The sequence below is a fragment of the Oncorhynchus masou genome, chromosome 4 (genome assembly GCF_036934945.1).
Source record: "Oncorhynchus masou masou isolate Uvic2021 chromosome 4, UVic_Omas_1.1, whole genome shotgun sequence".
Lineage (NCBI taxonomy): Eukaryota > Metazoa > Chordata > Actinopteri > Salmoniformes > Salmonidae > Oncorhynchus > Oncorhynchus masou.
Genome location: NC_088215.1, coordinates 3766334 through 3790430, shown reverse-complemented (window position 1 = coordinate 3790430; position 24097 = coordinate 3766334). Strand labels below are relative to the sequence as shown.

General features: G+C 44.4%; 1 long non-coding RNA gene and 1 pseudogene across 1 annotated transcript; both read left to right on the top strand.

Annotated features, from left to right (window-relative positions):
- Positions 1 to 24097, top strand: part of LOC135520267 (zinc finger protein 239-like) — a 467619-nt pseudogene that overhangs the window by 90526 nt on the left and 352996 nt on the right.
- LOC135521868 (uncharacterized) lies at positions 11300 to 23132 on the top strand. Its single transcript, XR_010452618.1, has 3 exons — positions 11300 to 11808; positions 12027 to 12091; positions 22979 to 23132. It is a non-coding gene; the product is annotated as an uncharacterized LOC135521868 (long non-coding RNA).

The window sequence follows — 24097 nt, the reverse complement described above, 5'->3', positions numbered from 1 at the left end:
ATATTGCAAACGATGCCAAAGTGAGTCTCATTAATTACCCAGTGGCCACCATCTTCTCCCAAGTGGATGTGACTTTGGGGGAACGTCTAATCAGTCAAAGCAGTGCCACATACCCATACTGGGCCATCATGGAGTGTTTACTCAACTACTCTGAAGACACTCTCAAGACCCAATTCAGCGCCGGGCTGTTTAGCAAGGATACTGCAGGAGGCGCTATGGAATCGACAGACCCATCCACCGGTGCAAACAAAGGACTGGAGGCACGCGCTCGCTACTGTGCAGAATCTCGAGAGTTTCATCTGCTAGGCCCTATACACTCTGACATTTTCTTTCAAGAACGTTTACTCTTAAATGCTGTTGATTTAAGACTAAAATTAACCTGGGCCAAGGATGAGTTTTGCCTAATGTCTGCCCAGGATGGGGACTTTAGTTTAAAAGTGTTGGGGGCCACGCTTTTTACTAAAAAAGTGTCTGTATCTCCGGCAGTTCGTCTGGGTCACTCACAGGCTTTGATGAAAGGAAATGCCCTTTACCCTCTCCAAAGAATTACCATGAAACATTTAACATACATGTGGGCAGCAGAATCTGCAGTCAAGAAAACCTATTTCTAGGCCCTTTACCACGATATGTGGTTATAGGTTTGGTTGATCATGCCTCCAATATGGGCAGCTTAAATAAAAACCCATTTAATTTTCAACACTTCAATGCATAGTATGTAGCTCTGTGTCAGGACGGACGTCAGGTCCCTGCTAAGGCTTTCCAACCGCAATTTAATAATTAAATTAATAACATATCTGTGCGAGAATTTTACAATCTATTCCTGGCTACCGGGAGGCATCTAAAAGATCTCTCTTTACCTATTGACAGAAATGATTTTGCAGAGGGTTACACAATGTATGCTTTCAATTTATCCCCAGATGATGACACCTCAGGAAATCTTTCAGTGGTGTCCCAAGGTAACCTCAGGCTGGAAATGCGTTTCCGTACACCTTTAGCCTGTGCCGTTAGCATGATTGTTTATGCATGCTCTGACTCAATCTTGGAAGTGAATAGCCGAAGACAGGTTTTAGTAGATTATTATTAAGGATCGTTGAGCAAAGACATGAATACCCAAGAGTTGGAAGGGCTCATGAGCCGACTGATTGGAAAACAATTTTGCGGAGTGTTGGCTTGTGATGAATTACCTATGGAGAAATGGATGGGGCGGCCGGCCATGTTTATTGTCAATACCCATCCTAAACACATGTCGTGTGAATATTGGCTAGCTGTGACATTAGAAGAGGAAGGAGGAAGAAAAATCGCAACTTTTTTTGATTCCTATGGCTTTCCCCCCGGTTTTTCACATTTCCCAAAATCTATTAAAGAATTCCTGACCAAAAACTGCTCAAAGATATACTACAACATCAAACAAGTGCAAGATAACCTTTCCACTACATGCGGTCAACACTGTGTACTCTACCTAAGCCAAAGAGCCCGGGGAGTTTCTTTTGCAGATGTTGTCTCTTTATAAGGATGATTTAAGAAGTAATGATAACGGGTTCAATCCTTTTTGATTCAAAATATCCTTCATGGCCGTATCCAAATCATTTTCCGCTGTTTGTCTGATATTTTCAGGACCCTGCACTTGTTTTTTAAGTCTTTCCAACTCTTATTGTGGCACCAGATCCATTTTATTGGCCATCACCCTAGGTGTTCAACCCCCACGTCTGGCAGCAATAAGGCTGGTGATGAAGGGCACGGCTATACTTAGTAAAGGTAGAATAAAACCGCCAGACTGTTGTATGCTATGTCGTTTCTTTTGAAGACTGACCCGTTTATTGGCAAAGAGTTTGATCGCGGTCTTTTGTCTCTTTAATTTTTTCAATTGTGTCAGGGTGAGTGGAATGCGTCCTTTGAGAAGATTCAAAGCAAACTCACATAGGGATAATATGAGATCTGAAGAACAGTGACCCAAGATGGCCTTCCGTTCATTAGATGTAGCCCCAACTAGGCTTCTCAAGAGGGGCAGGCTTCTTTTTAAACGCAGAGACATAGCGGTTACTTTTTAGGAATGTACGCAGCCGGCCACTCCCACGGGAACAGACCTGTTCGTAGCTTTAGGTGTTCTGGAGTATTTGCTTTTAAATCCACGATTAAATAAGAAAATGGCTCTTTGGTAGCGTCCTCGTAGCTTTCCATGAAGTAGGATTTCCTTCCCGGGTACATCTGCTGAGCTAGAGTGTTAATTTGTAGTTTGTCTCTAGGATTTTTGAACAAAACCATGTAATTGGCGTTCAAACTGATGGTGCGACTATTTTTACCTTGGTGAAACACATTCTGCACCACGCTCGGGCAATTTAGGGATGTTCGCTACCTGCAAATAGCATATCGTCCAAAACGAGCAGATTGTTTTTATGAGGAGGTAAAAGTTCATCATCAGACAGGGAATCAGGTATTCCTTCAACAAACTTAATTTTTATTGTCTTCAACAATTCATCATACAGAGGTTGATAACAAGAATAACACCACACAACATTATCAGGCTTTTGAGATAACACATGTTCAGAATTCTCTAAAATACTTTTTACAAAACAAGTTTTACCACTGTTCGAAGGCCCTGCAATTAAGGCCGAAAATGGTAGTTGCAACCGGGGGTCAAAACCTTCTACAGCAGTCATTATATCTTAAGCTTTAAGACACCCTGTAGCTTGTAGCATAAGTCAGTAGCCAAAGGGACAATGTGGTCCAGTCAGGCAAAAGCAGACTCTTGTCATAGACACCCCCCTGAATCTTTTAGTAAGTGGGGCCTTCCTCAGATGGAAGCCCTTTTTTATCCCTAACAGGAGTTCAATTCAATTCACTATTCATGTCATTTAGAAACCCCCTCGACCAAGCGTGTGATTGATTCAAAGTTTTACACGCGGGGCATTTTCATAGTTTTGAGTCACGACTGACACACTGCGGCATGTAGCATATGTCAGTAGCCAAAGGGCAATGTGTTCCCGTCAGGCAAAAGCATTCTCTTGTCGTAGACTACCCGGAATCTTTTAGTGAGTGGGGCATTCCTCAGATGGAAGCCCTTTTTATCCCTAACAATCTTTTTGTTTGAGCTCAAAATCTCCAAGTCACTATTCCTGTCATTTAGGAACCCCTCGACCAAGCGTGTGATTGATTCCAAGTTTACACGCTGGGCATTTTCGTAGTTTTGAGTCATGCCTTTGGCTTTCAACACCACGTGATTCTTTTTAGTCCTAAATGCATAGCTTTTGGGACCACAGGAGGACCATTCTGTGATATGGTCACCCTCTGCGAGTTCACTCGTTAAGCCACCCAGATAGTTGCTGAGTGGGGGGCTCCAATCCCCCGGATTGTTTACATAGACCACAGAGTCTGTGTCGTGGTAAAGAACCCGCCTCTGAAGCTGCTCCATGAGCTTGTACAGTTCAAGTCGGCCATGGGCCGTGGTAAATGCTGCAAGAAACACATTTACATTACCCGGGGGTAGAACCCACTTCTTGTTACGTCGCCATTGCACCAAGGCAATGTCTTGACTCAAGAATGAAACATGTGAAATTTCGTATTGGTCCGAAAAAACAAATTCCAAAAATTCTTCGGGGTCTTTAATAATCGACGTTGTTAGCATATTACACATCTGCGCTAATTTGCCCCAAAGCGAATTTAAGTACAATTTCGACACATTTTGTTTTGGTTTTGTTGACCTCTATTCTGTCAGGGTCAAGAAGGATGCCTTCTCTGTCGTGATAGTCTTGAATGTACCTGTCTTTGCTCTCTTGATCTGTGACCGATCCAGGATAGCCTGAAGCCATTTGCTTACATCTCAAGAAGGTCTTGATGTACTCTTTAAAAAGAGTGTCTGATTTCTTTGAAAAGTTCCATACTTCAAAGATTTTGGCCACACGATACCCCATCTCTAAAGCCTTAGAGAATTCAACTGTGACCCACACCCCGGTCAGGGCCCTTTCTTGATCAGAGTGATCACATGGGGTTTGTTGTTTGTTTTCACTGCAGGTGCGACAAAGGGGAAAGAAAAGTTTTCCTTGAGGGCCCCTGTAAGGCAACACTGGTATAAACAAACCCCTAGGAGGGTAGACTGTTGCTTTGATCAGACCAAAATAGTTTTGAGGTAAGTCAAAATCACAATGAATAATTTCCGGATGCCCTATGGGATAGCATGAGGAACTCATTACATGAGGATAAAGGGATGTAAAATCTACATATCCTATTGTCTCGTCGGGTTGCGCTACATACCGCAATGTCAAAGCATTGGTACGGCCGCCATACAAGGCCTGTCGGGGGTCCAGGGGTTCTGGGGTGTCATAGCTGGAAAGGAAGGCTTGAACATGAGGATCAGACTTTTTGAGGGCGGTCCATTCGTGCTCCCACAAAACCACCACTTTTAGACCGTAAGTAGCCTGTAAAGAATACAATTTGTCTTGAAACTCTTGGTACATTTCCCCAAAAGTATTTTGGGTTAGGACACACATGGTCTGGGGCACAAAGCAAGATTTTCAACCATGGAAGAAACAACCGTTGTACTCATATACTGTCTCAACCCCGTCAATCTGGGTGTAGCCATCTACATGGTTAGAGCCAAATGCCTTCTCCCCCCTATTCAAAGCATGTTGAATAAAAATGTCTTTATCCTGGGCCATATACTCCAACCATTGAATGGACCCACTAGAGTATGACTTGAATTGGCGTCGGTAGTTGTCAGGCGAGGGGATAGCTATAGAGGCTGTAGGCAGATAGTGTGTACGATAGGTTTTCATGCATGTCGATGCAATAGTTGTACAACTCCAGGGGTCAATGCCTGCATCTTTGATTACCTCTTCTCTGAATCTGAGGCATCCTTCACGAAGTATAACCACATCATTGTCACAGTATGATTCCATCTCTTTATGGAAATCAAAGGTGCCATGTCTTACTGTCTCATACCACGTCATGAATCGCTCACGCTCTTTGGGAGACATTTGATCACACCCGTACATTTCAGGGCATAATAATGTACATAATGTAGATTCTCCTCAGATGTGAAGAAGTGGGGGAACCAGTCTTTCACAGAGTTTTCAAAACCCAAGGCCTCTGGCATTTGAGCCAATTGCATGGGTAAATAGCTTAAGCTGTCAATGTATCTCTGGTTGAAGGCTGGGTCTACAAAACACAAGATTTTACTACCTTGAGCTATGACCCTGGGTGCCACGCCTTGCTGTATCAATGGATTCAGAAGCAGGTAAGAATCGTAGGCTCTAGCATTGTGGGCTATAAACATGAAGTTTCTGTACTGTGGCTTTCTAAAATGTTTTAGAAAGAGTAGTGCACAATTGGATCCTTCTGCAGACCACTTTTCCCCATTGAATGTCATGGTAGATACAAAAATAGGCAAATGATCCCCCGATTCCTGATTTGTCTCAAAATCATAGAACACATATTTCTCTGAATGTTCATCTTCAGCCAAGGGCTGAATATAACACTCGTGTGGCACTTCTTGAACCACTTCAGCGTCTCTGCTTTTCAAAGGCGCTTTACAATTGGACAATGTATGATTCCACACACATGCGGTTTAGGGCTATCTATTTTAAGGTTGTAATTGCAGTGACATTTTGGGCATTTCTTGTTAATGGCACAAATGCTTACAGATTTACATGCCTTGGGGTGCCATGTTTCAATTTTGTGTTTTTCATAACAGTAGGTCGAACGACATGTGCGGTTGCAATCCTCACAGGGTGTCAAATTTAAGGGTTGCATTGGGCAATCTACATCCAGACATACTGAACAGTTATAACGGCACGAGTGCCCCCCCTTTCGGGTGTAGCCGGTATGGCATGATGGACACACATAGGGGGCGCCTATGAACGCCGTGATGTTGGTAACGGCGTAGTAATGTTCGTTTTGCACATAAAAGTACAGAATCTGAGGGTGCGGTTGGGGGGTGTTTTGGAACTTCAAGAGAGCTGCATTAGCTCTACTGTGGTACAAAACCACAATCTTGATATTCAGAAAGTTTTCAAATTTGACTATGTCGGAGAATGCCACCGCCTCCTGTATACCGAGACCCACAGCCGTTTGGATCTCTCTAGCCTTTTGCAATGCCGTGAGATCAGTACATCCGGGGTTAAGTAAATGCGCTAGGCCTATTGCAAAACATAGCTTATTATCGGGATTGTGAACGTTTATGAGGTAGGCCCTTTTATTGCTTATGATTTCTGACTGCATTAGGCTATCAAGCTTCCTTCTCTGCCCACCACCCCCCTGCGGTTGACGTATTATTTGCACTACAAGCTCGAGGGTTCGATCTGCTATGATGGCTAAATTAGACTGAACAAGGCGGTCTAGCAGCGCGGTAAATTGTTCAAGATCTGCTTCGCCATTGGGTAAAATAAGAGATACTGTGTTATGCAGGCTATCTCCACAAATTTCCAACTGTAAGACATCACGTGGTTCGCCATAATCTCTTGCAGTCTCTAACAGATCGTTCAGAGTGTCCATTATCATTATGTAAAATACCGCATAGTCAAGATTCTGATTCACCCATTGGAAATTGAAAAACTGTCGAATCTCTGTATTGTTGAATTTATTCCGGTACACAACCCGGACACGTCTATCAATACCATCTCCCTCCAGATTTATTAGACAATTTTCCAATTCCCCAAAAACATCTTGTGGCGTTTCAGACTCCTACGGACCTGGGCGTTACTGGTTGGTCTATCGCTGTTGGGGTGGCAGGGGCCGAAAATGTCTGACTCTCTTTCAACCTATTAATTAAGGTTATGATTGCTTCGGGAATCTGTGATAGCAGGTTTTCATCGGGCGTCCCCAACTCATTCATACGATTAATCATTTCTAGGAGTTCGGCTGGAATCTGGGATAATATGCTTTCATCGGACGTCCCTGACTCGTTCATACATTTAATAATTTCTAGGAGTTCTGGCGGTATCTGTGCTAAGAGGCTTTCAACTGTCTCACCTTGTTCCTGTAGTTCTGCCATTTGGATAATTAAGGATGTGCGTTTTTGGCGTATTTCTGGAATGATAGGTGTTACATGTATGATTTTAGCGTCTGTATTTGCGTTTTTTAATCGGTTTGCTGTTTAACATGCGTGGAATTGTTCTATGCCAGAATAACATATCGTCTCTGTAATGTTGTTGATGCCATAGAATTGACGGGGTCGATAAGGTTGGCCACATCACAGAATAACTGGTCGTCAACATCTGAAATGTCATTAGAAACAGGGCTATCCTCCGCTTTGGTTGTTTCATCGGGAATGTTCGGTGCGCCGGAATCCCCCAGCTCTAGATGTATGTGTCCTTCTGGGACGTTTTTCGCCGGGGAGGAGTCTGAAAGAAAATAATACATACAAAATACGTTATTAAATATAAAAATATGTTAGATACATAAAATATCAAATACATTTCAGGTATAATACTATATATTAACAATACATCGTTAAAATACCTCTGCTTTTTTGGCGCTGGCTGTTCTGACGAATCGCCGAAACCGGGGGTGTGTGACTTTTTTCATCTATCGTTCCCGATTCTGCAGGGCCTTTCTCCTGGCAGTCTGAAAAAACATTATTTGTCCTTGTTTTTACATATTCTATCAAAAGAGGTATAACTAATAAAAAAAGACGTATAACTAATAACAAAATGTATAATGGTCTCATACCGTGTCCCTGGAGCGACTGCTCGTGAAGCCGCAAGTTCCCTGCCCAGCAGTATTTTTCGGGTGGCGTTGAATCTGAGCAATGTACTTGGGCCACAGTTATTCGTTGCCTGTTGGGGTCTGGAATATGTCGTGAGGGGATGGAGGTTCCCGGGATTCGCGGGGAGTTTAAAAAACCGTTTGTACAGAACGGAAGAATTGCGTCCAAGTCCCCCCGATGTGTCAGATGTCCATAACGAATCCTTTATCACTCTTGGCTGTATGTCGGCTGTAAATACATAAAATAGCTTTTAAAATAGTGTGTACTTTTAAAATAGTGTGTATTTTTTATATAAATATTGTTGTGTATGTGTTCAATTATAAGGACTTACAGCGAAAAAATAATGGTGATTGACTGCCTGTGTCACGCCCTGGTCTATATTTATTATGTTATCTTCATTTATTGAGTCAGGCCAGGGTGTGACATGGGTTTATTTGTAGTGTGTTTCGTCTTGCGGTTGTGTGGGGTGTATAGATTAGTCTATGGCTGCCTGAGGCGGTTCTCAATCAGAGTCAGGTGATTATCGTTGTCTCTGATTGGGAACCATATTTAGGTAGCCTGGGTTTCAGTGTATTTGTGGGTGATTGTTCCTGTCTCTGTGTTTGTTACACCAGTCAGGGCTGTTTCGGTTTTCGACTTTTGTTGTTTTGTATTGTTCGTGTTTTTTCATCATTAAAGATGTATCGAACGAATCACGCTGCATTTTGGTCCGATCCTTATTCCACCTCTTCGTCAGAGAAGGAGGTAGAAGAAAGCCGTTACAGAATCATCCACCACAAACGGACCAAGCAACGTGTCAAAGGGCAGGAGCCACAGGAGAAGCAACAAAGGCAGCAACAGCGATCACAGGACTTCTGGACTTGGGAGGAGAAATTGTTCGGAGAAGGACCCTGGGATCAGCCTGGAGAATATCGCCGCCCCAAAGAAGAACTGGAGGCGGCGAGAGCTGAGAGGCGCTGGTATGAGGAGGCAGCGCGGCGACGCGGATGGAAGCCCGAGAGTCAGCCCCAAAAATTTATTAGGGGGGGCGCAGGGGGAGAGTGTGGCAGAGTCAGGAGTCAGCCTTCCTCCTCTCCTGCGCTGCCGGAGTCTCCCGCCTGTTTAGCGCTGCCAGAGCATTCCGCCTCTACAGCGTTGCCGGAGTCTCCTGCCCGTTTAGCGCAGCCAGAGCTGCCAGTCTGCATGGAGCAGCCAGAGCTGCCAGTCTGCATGGAGCAGCCAGAGCTGCCAGTCTGCATGGAGCAGCCAGAGCTGTCAGTCTGCAAGGAGCTGCCAGTCTGCAAGGAGCTGCCAGAGCTGTTAGTCTGCATGGAGCAGCCAGAGCTGCCAGTCTGCATGGAGCAGCCAGAGCTGCCAGTCTGCATGGAGCAGCCAGAGCTGCCAGTCTGCATGGAGCAGCCAGAGCTGCCAGTCTGCATGGAGCAGCCAGAGCTGCCAGTCTGCATGGAGCAGCCAGAGCTGCCAGTCTGCATGGAGCTGCCAGTCTGCATGGAGCTGCCAGTCTGCATGGAGCTGCCAGTCTGCATGGAGCTGCCAGTCTGCAAGGAGCTGCCAGTCTGCATGGAGCAGCCAGAGCTGTCAGTCTGCAAGAAGCCGCCAGAGCTGTCAATCTGCATGGAGCTGCCAGAGCCGCCAGTCAGCATGGAGCAGCCAGAGCCGTCAGTCAGCATGAAGCAGCCAGAGTCGTCAGTCTGCCAGGATCTGTCAGTCAGCCAGACTCTTCCAGATCTGCCAGTCAGCCAGACTCTTCCAGATCTGCCAGTCAGCCAGACTCTTCCAGATCTGCCAGTCAGCCAGACTCTTCCAGATCTGCCAGTCAGCCAGACTCTTCCAGATCTGCCAGTCAGCCAGACTCTTCCAGATCTGCCAGTCAGCCAGACTCTTCCAGGTCTGCCAGTCAGCCAGACTCTTCCAGGTCTGCCAGTCAGCCAGACTCTTCCAGATCTGCCAGTCAGCCAGACTCTTCCAGATCTGCCAGTCAGCCAGACTCTTCCAGATCTGCCAGTCAGCCAGACTCTTCCAGATCTGCCAGTCAGCCAGACTCTTCCAGATCTGCCAGTCAGCCAGACTCTTCCAGATCTGCCAGTCAGCCAGACTCTTCCAGATCTGCCAGTCAGCCAGACTCTTCCAGATCTGCCAGTCAACCAAACTCCTCCAGATCTGCCAGTCAGCCAGACTCTTCCAGATCTGCCAGTCAGCCAGACTCTTCCAGATCTGCCAGTCAACAAGAATCTTCCAGATCCGCCAGTCAACCAGACTCTTCCAGATCCGCTAGTCAACCAGACTCTTCCAGATCCGCCAGTCAGCCAGACTCTTCCAGATCCGCCAGTCAGCCAGACTCTTCCAGATCCGCCAGTCAACCAGACTCTTCCAGATCCGCCAGTCAACCAGACTCTTCCAGATCCGCCAGTCAACCAGACTCTTCCAGATCCGCCAGTCAGCTAGGATCTGCCAGAACCGCCAGCCAGCCAGGATCTGCCAGATTCAACTGCCTGGCTGGGCTTCCTCTCAGTGCTGGGCTTCCTCTCAGTGCTGGGCTTCCTCTCAGTGCTGGGCTTCCTCTGTCCCGAGCTGCCCCTCTGTCCCGAGCTGCCCCTCTGTCCCGAGCTGCCCCTCTGTCCCGAGCTGCCCTTCTGTCCCGAGCTGCCCTTCTGTCCCGAGCTGCCCCTCTGTCCCGAGCTGCCCCTCTGTCCCGAGCTGCCCCTCTGTCCCGAGCTGCCCCTCAGTCCAGTGGGGTTCTGGGTGAGGACTACTAGGCCATGGTCGGCGGTGAGGGTTGACAATCCTAGGACGCGAGGAGGGGGGACTAAGATATTCATAGAGTGGGTTCCATGTCCCAAGCCGGAGCCGCAGCCATGAACAGGCGCCCACCCGGACCCTCCCTATTGTTTTGATGTGCGTCCGGGAGTCCGCACCTTAGGGGGAGGGGTTCTGTCACGCCCTGGTCTATATTTATTATGTTATCTTCATTTATTGAGTCAGGCCAGGGTGTGACATGGGTTTATTTGTAGTGTTTCGTCTTGGGGTTGTGTGGGGTGTATAGATTAGTCTATGGCTGCCTGAGGCGGTTCTCAATCAGAGTCAGGTGATTATCGTTGTCTCTGATTGGGAACCATATTTAGGTAGCCTGGGTTTCACTGTGTGTTTGTGGGTGATTGTTCCTGTCTCTGTGTTTGTTACACCAGTCAGGGCTGTTTCGGTTTTCTACGTTTGTTGTTTTGTATTCGTGTTTTTTCATCATTAAAGATGTATCGAACGAATCACGCTGCATTTTGGTCCGATCCTTATTCCACCTCTTCGTCAGAGAAGGAGGTAGAAGAAAGTCGTTACAGCCTGGTTTTTGAGACTCAGAATCCCCCTCATATTGTTCCAGATCCGTTAAACCTCGTAAAAGCTGCATAAATGTTTGGGATCCTAACAAACGTTAGACAATATTAACCGTTATACGCTATATATACACTTTTAATATTGCAATAATATCCCGATAATATTCAAACAAATCTTAAAATATATTTTTCACTTACTCACCTCCTGAAATATCCATTAGGAGAGATTCACTTATTCAGAATATATATTTTTTAATCTGTCCGGGCAGCTAAATATTCAGGGCCTGTGGGTTTGCGCTAAAGATGTGCTAACCGTGTTAAAAATAGATGCTCCACTAGATGCTTCACGTTCTGTACCTAGCTTGCGAATGTACCGAATGAGTTTCGGGAGATATCCTGTATGCAACCCCCCCCCTGTATGTTTGGTTTAGAAAACCATGGCTGTGAATTCATAGAGCCATTCTGTCTGCAACAGGTTTGTTGGGGTACAGGGCGTTGATTGGATATCAGTGTTTAACCCCGGGCGGTCGGCAGATATCTGGACATGACATATGCCTGATAGTGCAAACCTTGGCTTCAAACGATTCTCTACAGATAGAATGGGGCTCCATGCTTGGGCCCCCTGTTGAACACACACACTTTTGTTTCTGTAACGCACACACACACACAAACTCCTGTTGCTCCGTCACACGCACAGTCATGCACGCCCCCGGATTTTACAGTCTTTTTCCTTCGGGACAGAGCTTGGTGATGATGTGAAATACATTTTACCATCGTTAAGGGGTGAGATACCGTTTTTAAATTCCTTTTATTGAATTCCAAAATATTTCGTACAACCTTTAAGAAACATTTGAATTAATTAACATATTTGAATAATATTTAAACATGCATCATTAGTGTTTTTTTGTAAAAAACCTTGGAGGCCTGCAGTTGTACATTATTACAAACTTTATAACATACCATTGTAGGAAAGACTATAAAATAATACATGTTTTTTTCAGACATTACATTTCCTCGTGACAGACCGGGGTGTTGGATGGAAAGGACATTTTCCTGTCATTAAAGGGTGAGATATTGTGTATTCTATAATAATTTAAGATCCATAAATATTTGATGCAAAATAATGAATGCTTAATGTAGTTCAGATAGAGCACAATCCGCAGGGCGGGCGATATAGTACACAACTGTATCAACGGCTTCAATTTCTGACAAAATAATATTATCAATGTATACAATATATTTATTTATTAGACCTACCAACATATAACCCAATATTGAGATACTATAAAATGTATATGCAACCTGTGGACTGATCTAGACTATGTTGAAATAATCTAAATGAATGCATCGACCACTTCATTAAAAACTATAGACTCATTTGACCGTAAACCATTTTGTTTTATAGTGGTTACATGTTCAGTACACACTCCTGCATTCTATATTATAAAGTAGGCTGTTGGTCTTTGAGGTCCGTTATGTCAATTTTCCTTTATACATCTCTTTGACCTACTGTCAACTCCCTCAGTTGTAAACATCTACAATAATCATTAGACGCACGCGTCAGAGTTATCATACCCCCGTGTCGGGGTTTGTACAGAGTTGGTTAAATCCGCTCTTTTGCTCCCCACTTACATGGGTAATAATCTCCAAGCTGCTCTAAACGATGGTGTTTTTTGGTGACCTAAAAGACACCCACCATGAGACCCACTAAATCTGTCCAAGAAGAGGCAAACAAAAGAAAAACCCACACCAAACTTAAAGAAAGGAAGCAAACCAAAAAGGTGGAGCAACTAAAGGTGTTGACTCTCCACATCTACCAAGACAACTGGAGCACTGGGCCAGACACTCTTAAATAGAACCTGGACCTGCTCACCACCAATTAACTGAATGGTGAGGCATGGAATAATAAAACATGTATCTTTTGTCAGGCTGATTGTTTGAAATATGAGGTGATTTGAAACGTGCTTCTTCAGTTGTGGAAAAAATACAATTAGCACTTGAATGTGGTCAGGAAATGCTGGAGTGATGTAGGATTGTCAATGTCAAAACAAAACACAGGTTTAACGTTTCCAAATCAATAACCAATATGTAGAAACAGTTTGGGATATATTGAAAACCTAAACATTTTGAAGTGTTGCATTTTGATTAAAGTGGGTCACCAACATGTTAAATGTAACATAACTCTTTTTTTGTTAGTCACTTTTTGATAAATCTCATAAATAGTACTCTTTAAATGAATATCCATATCAAGCTGAAATCAATAGAACAGGGGACAAACGTTTAGGGTTCTACATTGTGACATCATTAAAATACTCCTACTACATTGTTAAAACATTCTACATTGTGACATTTTAAAATACTCCTACTACAATGTTAAAACATTCTACATTGTGACATTAATTCATGGATATTTCATTGATATCATGAAACAACTACTTCATGTATTTTATGTTTAATCAGAGTATCTCTTCCCCTGTGTGTGTCCGCTTGTGTATATTCAGGCTGTTTGGCCAAGTAAAACTCTTCCCACATTGATCACAGCTATAAGATTTCTCTCCTGTGTGTGTTCTCTGGTAAATAGTTAGATAGCTAGAAATATATATATTAAGACCCACTAGAACACACCTCCATTTCCATTAACTACATCACACCTGCTCAGACCCACTAGAACACACCTCCATCTCCATTAACTACATCACACCTGCCCAGACCCACTAGAACACACCCCCATCTCAATTAACTACATCAAACCTGCCCAGACCCACTAGACCACACACCCGTCTCCATTAACTACGTCACACCTGCCCAGACCAATTAGAACACACACCCATCGCCAGTGCCCGCATCAGCACCATTTTATTTCTCTACGTTGCACACTCATTTTCATATAATATAATGTAAACATTATATTAGGTAGCATTGTTTAAAGTGGCTAGTGATATATTTTACATCCTTTCCCATCAATTCCCATTATTGAAGTGGCTGGAGTTGAGTCAGGGTGTTGGCAGCAGCCACTCAATGTTAGTGGTTGCTGTTTAACAGTCTGATGGCCTTGAGATAAAAGCTGTTTTTCAGTCTCTCGGTCCCAGCTTTGATGCACCTGTACTGACCTCGCCTTCTGGATGATAGCGGGGTGAACAGGCAGTGGCTCGGGTGGGTGTTGTCCTTGATGATCTTTATGGCCTTCCTGTAACATCGGGTGGTATAGGTGTCCTGGAGGGCAGGTAGTTTGCCCCCGGTGATACGTTGTGCAGGCCTCACTACCCTCTGGAGAGCCTTACGGTTAAGGGCGGAGCAGTTGCCGTACCAGGCGGTGATACAGCCCGCCAGGATGCTCTCGATTGTGCATCTGTAGAAGTTTGTGAGTGCTTTTGGTGACAAGCCGAATTTCTTCAGCCTCCTGAGGTTGAAGAGGCGCTGCTGCGCCTTCTTCACAATGCTGTCTGTGTGAGTGGACCAATTCAGTTTGTCTGTGATGTGTATGCAGAGGAACTTAAAACTTACTATCCTCTCCACTACTGTTCCATCGATGTGGATAGGGGGGTGTTCCCTCTGCTGTTTCCTGAAGTCCACAATCATCTCCTTAGTTTTGTTGACGTTGAGTGTGAGGTTATTGTCCTGACACCACACTCCGAGGGCCCTCACCTCCTCCCTGTAGGCCGTCTCGTCGTTGTTGGTAATCAAGCCTACCACTATTGTGTCGTCCGCAAACTTGATTATTGAGTTGGAGGCGTGCGTTGCCGCGCAGTCGTGGGTGAACAGGGAGTACAGGAGAGGGCTCAGAACGCACGCTTGTGGGGCCCCAGTGTTGAGGATCAGCGGGGTGGAGATGTTGTTGCCTACGCTCACCACCTGGGGGCGGCCCGTCAGGAAGTCCAGTTGCACAGGGCGGGGTCGAGACCCAGGGTCTCGAGCTTGATGATGAGCTTGGAGGGTACTATGGTGTTAAATGCCGAGCTGTAGTCGATGAACAGCATTCTCACATAGGTATTCCTCTTGTCCAGATGGGTTAGGGCAGTGTGCAGTGTGGTTGAGATTGCGTCATCTGTGGACCTATTTGGGCGGTAAGCAAATTGGAGTGGGTCTAGGGTGTCAGGTAGGGTGGAGGTGATATGGTCCTTGACTAGTCTCTCAAAGCACTTCTTGATGACGGAAGTGAGTGATACGGGGCGGTAGTCGTTTAGCTCAGTTACCTTAGCTTTCTTGGGAACAGGAACAATGGTGGCCCTCTTGAAGCATGTGGGAAAAGCAGACTGGTATAGGGATTGATTGAATATGTCCGTAAACACACCAGCCAGCTGGTCTGCGCATGCTCTGAGGGCGCGGCTGGGGATGCCGTCTGGGCCTGCAGCCTTGCGAGGGTTAACGCGTTTAACTGTTTTACTCACCTCGGCTGCAGTGAAGGAGAGACTGCATGTTTCCGTTCCAGGCCGTGTCAGTGGCACTGTATTGTCCTCAAAGCGGGCAAAAAAGTTATTTAGTCTGCCTGGGGGCAAGACATCCTGGTCCGTGACTGAGCTGGATTTCTTCTTGTAGTCTGTGATTGACTGTAGACCCTGCCACACACCTCTTGTGTCTGAGCCGTTGAATTGAGATTCTACTTTGTCTCTATACTGACGCTTAGCTTGTTTGATAGCCTTACGGAGGGAATAGCTGCACTGTTTGTATTCGGTCATATTACCAGTCACCTTGCCCTGATTAAAAGCAGTGGTTCGCGCTTTCAGTTTCACGCGAATGCTGCCATCAATCCACGGTTTCTGGTTTCACGTTCTAATGAACTCGCACACCGAATCAGCGTATTCGTCAATGTTGTTGCCTGACGCAATACGAAACATGTCCCAGTCCACGTGATGGAAGCAGTCTTGGAGTGTGGAATCAGCTTGGTCCGACCAGCGTTGGACAGACCTCAGCGTGGGAGCTTCTTGTTTTAGTTTCTGTCTGTAGGCAGGGATCAGCAAAATGGAGTCGGGGTCAGCTTTTCCAAAAGGGGGGCGGGGCAGGGCCTTATATGCGTCGCGGAAGTTAGAATAACAGTGATCCAAGGTTTTGCCAGCCCTGGTGGCGCAATCGATATGCTGATACATTTTAGGGAGTCTTGTTTTCAGATTAGCCTTGTTAAAATCCCCAGCTACAATGAATGCAGCCTCAGGATGTATGGATTCCAGTTTGCAAAGAGTCAAATAAAGTTCGTTCAGAGACATCGATGTGTCTGCTTGGGGGGGAATATATACGGCTGTGATTATAATCGAAGAGAATTCTCTTGGTAGATAATACGGTCTACATTTGATTGTGAGGAATTCTAAATCAGGTGAACAGAAGGATTTGAGTTCCTGTATGTTTCTGTGATCACACCACGTCATGTTAGCCATAAGGCATACGCCCCCGACCCTCTTCTTACCAGAAAGGTGTTTGTTTCTGTCGGTGCGATGCGTGGAGAAACCCGCTGGCTGCACTGCCTCCGAAAGCGTCTCTCCAGTGAGCCATGTTTCCGTGAAACAAAGAACGTTACAGTCTCTGATGTCCCTCTGGAATGCTACCCTTGCTCGGATTTCATCAACCTTGTTGTCAAGAGAATGGACATTGGCGAGAAGAATGCTAGGAAGTGGGGCACGATGTGCCCGTCTCCGTAGTCTGACCAGAAGACCGCCTCGTTTCCCTCTTTTACAAAGTCGGCTGGGTCGCCGGCTGGGATCCATTCCGTTGTCCTGGTTGAAAGGCAGAACACAGGATCCGCTTTGCGAAAGTCATATTCTTGGTCGTACTGATGGTGAGTTGACGCTGATCTTATATTCAGTAGTTCTTCTCGACTGTATGTAATGAAACCTAAGATGACCTGGGGTACTAATGTAAGAAATAACACGTAAAAAAAAAACTGCATAGTTTCCTAGGAACGCGAAGCGAGGCGGCCATCTCTGTCGGCGCCGGAAGTTCGTCTTGCTGTATAAGCTCCACTACTATATGATGATGGTCTCCACACCTTGTTATTGTACCAACTCCACTACTATACTATGATGGTCTCCACACCTTGTTATTGTACTAGCTCCACTACTAGTACCATTACTATACTATGATGGTCTCCACACCTCGTTATTGTACTAGCTCCACTACTAGTACCATTACTATACTATGATGGTCTCCACACCTTGTTATTGTACTAATACCACTACTATACTATGATGGTCTCCACACCTTGTCATTGTACTAGCTCCACTACTATACTATGATGGTCTCCACACCTTGTTATTGTACAAGCTCCACTACTATACTATGATGGTCTCCACACCTTGTTATTGTGGGGAATCCCCGAGCTGACAAGGTACAAATCTGTCGTTCTGCCCCTGAACAGGCAGTTAACCTACTGTTCCTAGGCCGTCATTGAAAATAAGAATTTGTTCCTAACTGACTTGCCAAGTAAAATCAAGGTAAAAAAAAAATTGTACTAGCTCCACTACTAGTACCATTACAATACTATGATGGTCTCCACACCTTGTTATTGTACTAGCTCCACTACTTGGTCCACTACGAGTACCACTAGTAGCCCCACTACTAGATCTACTACTATACGATGATGGTCTCCACCTTGTTATTGTACTAGCTCCACTACTAGTACCACTACTATACTATGATGGTCTCCACACCTTGTTATTGTACTTGCTCCACTTGTAGTACCACTACTATACTATGATGGTCTCCACACCTTGTTATTGTACTAGTACCATTACTATACTATGATGGTGTAGAGAACATCATAGTATAGTAATGGTACTAGTACTATACTAACTTCACACTTATTATTCCTGGCATGAATTAACACTTCATCCTAACATACACTCTTCAACCTTTATGAACTACACCTGATGACATGACAACTTAGCTAACTCAGCGCATGATTGCCTTCCCTTCAAAAGTGTGTTGCTACAATAAGGATCCCCGTTACAACAGTATTAGCTACGTAGTTCCGCTTGTATTACCATTTCCCCCGCACAGCGGACACGTAAACAATTCAAACAAAAGACAACGACATAATAACCTGTAAGTCTAACTGTCAGTTACATCCTCCTCTGTCACTCCAAAAACTGCACCCTCTTTCTCTTCCTCTTCGTTTACTGTAACATCCTCCTCCTCTTTCACTCTGAACGCGTCTTCCTCTTCTTTCAATGAAATGTCTTTCTCTTCTTCTTTCACATTAACAGCCTCACCCTCTACTTGTTTTTGTATTGTAACATCCTCCTCTTTCACAAGACCTTTCTCCGTCCAGCAGACCACCTCTTCTTTATCAGGAGGAGAGTAGCTTAGTGAACTCATGTTTGGGGATGTTAGCTAGTTAGCGACTAGCCTAGTCCTAAACTAACTTAGCAAACCAGCTAGCTGACAAACAATGCAAATATATAATTAAATGGGCCAACAAGTACATACGACAGAAGTGTGTTGAATACACAGCGACTAATATACACCAAAACAGTGTAAAGACCTAGAAGACTCACATCGCCATCTGCTGACTGGAGTGGGCAACGCTGTATAATGAAATGTTTATTTTATTTCCTTACAAAAAGGGGTATTTTTTAAACATGTATTTAATTAAATAATAATATTATATTGATACATCCAAAGGAAAGCATTTGTTGATTGACATGTGAAGATTTGTAATGAATGAGAATTTAAACTTGACATCAAACGTTGCATTTAAGGCAATGTCATATTCATTCAGTCAAACAAACGCTCTGCAGCCTAGTTTAACAGTGATCTACGTTCTATGAAAGCTGCTGGGAGCAAACTGGAGAATGGCTAGAGGAAAACAAAGCTAGCTGTGCATCACCAGTCCCTGGTATATCACCAGACTGCATACAAATCTAACTGCATCCCCAGGCCCTGGTATATCAACAGACTGTATACAAACCTAACTGCATTCTCAGTCCCTGGTATATCATCAGACTGCATACAAATCTAACTGCATCCCCAGGCCCTGGCATATCAACAGACTGCATGCAAACGTAACTGCATCCCCAGGCCCTGGTATATCACCAGACTGCATGCAAACCTAACTGCATCCCCAGTCCCTGGTATATCACCAGACTGCATACAAACCTAACTGCATCCCCAGGCCCTGGTATATCATCAGACTGCATACAAAGAGGCACTGAACACAAATTATACTTTACCAATCTCATTGCAAATGGTGACAGGAACCTCAGAAATACATTTTCTGTATTAAAGAAATTAGTTCAACCACTCGCTAACTCCTTTACCCACTCCATTGAATAAAGTAACATTTTTCATGCATTTTCAAATCCCCAAATCTGAAATAAAGTGCATTTACCTCACTGTCCAATCTACCCCCTGATTCAGACCTGTCCCTCTGCTTCATACTGAGCCTCCCAGCTGCAGTTTCACTGTACAATCTACCCCTTTATTCAGACATGTCCCTCTGCTTCATACTGAGCCTCCCAGCTGCAGGTTCACTGTACAATCTACCCCTTTATTCAGACATGTCCCTCTGCTTCACACTGAGCCTCCCAGCTGCAGTTTCACCACATTCTCATTGACAACCCCAACATCTGTCTCTGAAATGGTCCATAATATGAGGTCAACTACCTGCCCCTTGGACCCTGTTCCCACAGGACTCATACAATCATAAATCACTTTCTTCAGGCACTGTGCCCAATTCCCTTAAAACTGCCTCCATCAAACCAACCTTGAGAAAATCTGCATGGACTCTTCTAGTCCAGCTATAGACACAACTACCTCTCTACCAACAATCTGCATGAACCCTTCCAGTCTGGCTGTAAACAACTACAGAACTACCTCTCTACCAATAATCTACATTAACCCTTCCAGTCTGGCAATAAACAACTACAGAACTACCTCTCTACCAACAATCTGCATGAACCCTTCCAGACTGGCTGTATACAACTACAGAACTACCTCTCTACCAACAATCTGCATGAACCCTTCCAGTCTGGCTGTATACAACTACAGAACTACATCTCTACCAACAATCTACATGAACCCTTCCAGTCTGGCTGTATACAACTACAGAACTACCTCTTAACTATAGGTGGCTGGTGGAACCTTAAATGGGGAGCCACCGTGCTTCTACATCTGCATTGCTGTTTGGGGTTTTAGGCTGAGTTTCTGTATATCACTTTGTGACATCGGTTCATGTAAAAAGGGCTTTATAAAGATACATTTCATTGCAAGGTGTGGAGACCATCAAATCAAATCAAATGTATTTATATATATAGCCCTTCGTACATCAGCTGATATCTCAAAGTGCTGTACAGAAACCCAGCCTAAAACCCCAAACAGCAAGCAATGCAGGTGTAGAAGCACGGTGGCTAGGAAAAACTCCCTAGAAAGGCCAAAACCTAGGAAGAAACCTAGAGAGGAACCAGGCTATGTGGGGTAGCCAGTCCTCTTTTGGCTGTGCCGGGTGGAGATTATAACAGAACATGGCCAAGATGTTCAAATGTTCATAAATGACCAGCATGGTCGAATAATAATAAGGCAGAACAGTTGAAACTGGAGCAGCAGCACGGTCAGGTGGACTGGGGACAGCAAGGAGTCATCATGTCAGGTAGTCCTGGGGCATGGTCCTAGGGCTCAGGTCCTCCGAAAGAAAGAGAGAATTAGAGAGAGCATATGTGGGGTGGCCAGTCCTCTTCTGGCTGTGCCGGGTGGAAATTATAACAGAACATGGCCAAGATGTTCAAATGTTCATAAATGACCAGCATGGTCGAATAATAATAAGGCAGAACAGTTGAAACTGGAGCAGCAGCACGGCCAGGTGGACTGGGGACAGCAAGGAGTCATCATGTCAGGTAGTCCTGGGGCATGGTCCTAGGGCTCAGGTCCTCCGAGAGAGAGAGAGAAAGAAAGAGAGAAGGAGAGAATAAGAGAATGCACACTTAGATTCACACAGGACATCGAATAGGACAGGAGAAGTACTCCAGATATAACAAACTGACCCTAGCCCCCGACACATAAACTACTGCAGCATAAATACTGGAGGCTGAGACAGGAGGGGTCAGGAGACACTGTGGCCCCATCCGAGGACACCCCCAGACAGGGCCAAACAGGAAGGATATAACCACACCCACTTTACCAAAGCACATAGTAAAGTAGTGGTACTAGTACAATAACAAGACGTGGAGACCATCATAGTATAGTAGTGTACAATAACAAGGTGTGGAGACCATCATAGTATAGTAGTGGAGCTACTACAATAACAAGGTGGAGACCATCATAGTATAGTAGTGGAGCTAGTAGTGGTACTAGTAGTGGAGCTAGTAGTGGTACTAGTAGTGGACCAAGTAGTGGAGCTAGTGCAATAACAAGGTGTGGAGACCATCATAGTATAGTAATGGTACTAGTAGTGGAGCTAGTACATTTTTTTTTAACCTTGATTTTACTAGGCAAGTCAGTTAGGAACAAATTCTTATTTTCAATGACGGCCTAGGAACAGTGGGTTAACTGCCTGTTCAGGGGCAGAACGACAGATTTGTACCTTGTCAGCTCGGGGATTCCCCACAATAACAAGGTGTGGAGACCATCATAGTATAGTAGAGGCGCGAGTACAATAACAAGGTGTGGAGACCATCATAGTATAGTAGTGGTACTAGTAGTGGAGCAAGTACAATAACAAGTTGTGGAGACCATCATAATATAGTAGCGGTACTATTAGTGGTACTTGTACAATAACAAGGTGGAAACCATCATAGTGTAGTAGTGGTACTAGTAGTAGAGCTAGTACAATAACAAGGTGTGGAAACCATCATATTATAGTTGTGGAGCTAGTAGTGGTACTAGTACAATAACAAGGTGTGGAGACCATCATACTATAGTCGTGGAGCTAGTACAATAACAAGGTGTGGAGACCATCATAGTATAGTAGTGGAGCAAGTACAATAACAAGGTGTGGAGACCATCATAGTACAGTAGTGGAGCTAGTACAATAAGGTGTGGAGACCATCATAGTATAGTAATGGTACTAGTAGTGGAGCTAGTACAATAACAAGGTGTGGAGAACATCATAGTATAGTAATGGTACTAGTAGTGGAGCTTGTACAATTATTTATTTATTTTTTACCTTGATTTTATTGGCAAGTCAGTTAAGAACAAATTCTTATTTTCAATGACGGCCTAGGAACAGTACGTTAACTGCCTGTTCAGGGGCAGAACGACAGATTTGTACCTTGTCAGCTCGGGGATTCCACACAATAACAATGGGGGGAGACCATCATAGTACAGTAGTGGAGCTAGTACAATAAGGTGTGGAGACCATCATAGTATAGTAATGGTATTAGTAGTGGAGCTAGTACAATAACAAGGTGTGGAGAACATCATAGTATAGTAATGGTACTAGTAGTGGAGCTTGTACAATTTTTTTATTTATTTTTTTACCTTGATTTTACTAGGCAAGTCAGTTAAGAACAAATTCTAATTTTCAATGATGGCCTAGGAACAGTAGGTCAAATGCCTGTTCAGGGGCAGAACAACAGATTTGTACCTTGTCAGCTCGGGGATTCCCCACAATAACAAGGTGTGGAGACCATCATAGTACAGTAGTGGAGCTAGTACAATAAGGTGTGGAGTACTAGCTCCACTACTAGGTCCACTACGAGTACCACTACTAGCTCCACTACTAGATCCACTACTATACGATGATGGTCTCCACCTTGTTATTGTACTAGCTCCACTACTAGTACCACTACTATACTATGATGGTCTCCACACCTTGTTATTGTACTTGCTCCACTTGTAGTACCACTCCCTTCTGTAAATAAGCAGCCAATTAGGTATTTTTTCCTTTATTCATGTGTTTAATCTGAACCCGTTATAATGCCGGTTAAACTGTTATGTATGTAAGCACTTCAGAGTTATACCAAGCTAATAAGTCACTCGTAAGATAAGGTTGTAAGAGTGTGCTTAACTGTATTTTTCATTTACTTTATAGTTCTCACGGAAGGTGATAATTCTGACTAAAACTACAGAATAAAGCCGCCAGTTAAAATCAAGGAACGGTTGTGCTCGTGGTTACTGAAGGGAGCTACAGAGGAGGAGGAGATGACTGTCACATTGGAGGAAGAAAAGGAGGTTGGAGATCTAGTTAACACCAGTAAGTACCGTCTCTGCAGTCGTTGAACCAATATGCAGTACAGGGGTTCTACACTTTAATGTTGTTCTGTAGGAATGGCTGAAGCTACACTGTAACGTGTAGAACATCAAGAGTGGACCATCAACAAAACGTTAACAATTGATCAAATGCATCCAATGACAATGCCTGAAATACTATAGTCCTCAATATCTCCTATTAGATTAGCCCAATATGTAGTCTTAAAGGGGCAATCAGCAGTTGTTGCATCAATTTTGGGACGTATACATTAATGATATGTACCCATCTGTTTCTTGAATAATTCACTTATAAATGCCTCATGAGCTTAGTTCAGCTGCTGTACCCCATCAAAACCCCAAATATAAGCTTTCTTTCTGTTATCAGTCAGCTAGCGTGCTGGTTAAGTTAGAACTAGCCGAGCTAGCTGACATCTCTGACCATGAGGTCACTAAGCTACTCTCTTCTTGCTAAAGAAGAGGAGGGCTGCTGGACGGAGAAAGAAGGTATTGAGGAAAAGGAGGCTGTTACAGTGAAAGAAGAATAGAAAGTCGTTTCGGTGAAAGAAGAGGAAGACGCGTTCAGAGTGAAAGAGGAGGAGGATGTTACAGTAAAAGAAGAGGAGGCAGAGAAAGAGAAGGATGCAGTTTTTGGAGTGAAAGAGGAGGAGGGGGAGATGACTGTCACATCAAAAAAGGAGGAGGCGGAAACTGGATATCTGGGCCCAGTTTCCCAAACGCATCTTAAGGCATCCAATTGTTCTAACAGTGAACTTAGCCGTAAGATGGTTTTGGGAAACCGGGCCCTGATTAACACTAGTAAGTACTGTCTTAAAAACAAAGGCAGTTGTGGGACTGATGTGTGGTGTTAAAGGGGAAATATGCAATTGCTACATTTAAATTATTTATTGATTATTGAAGAATATAACACATGCCCCATGAGCTTAGTTCAACTGTTGTACCC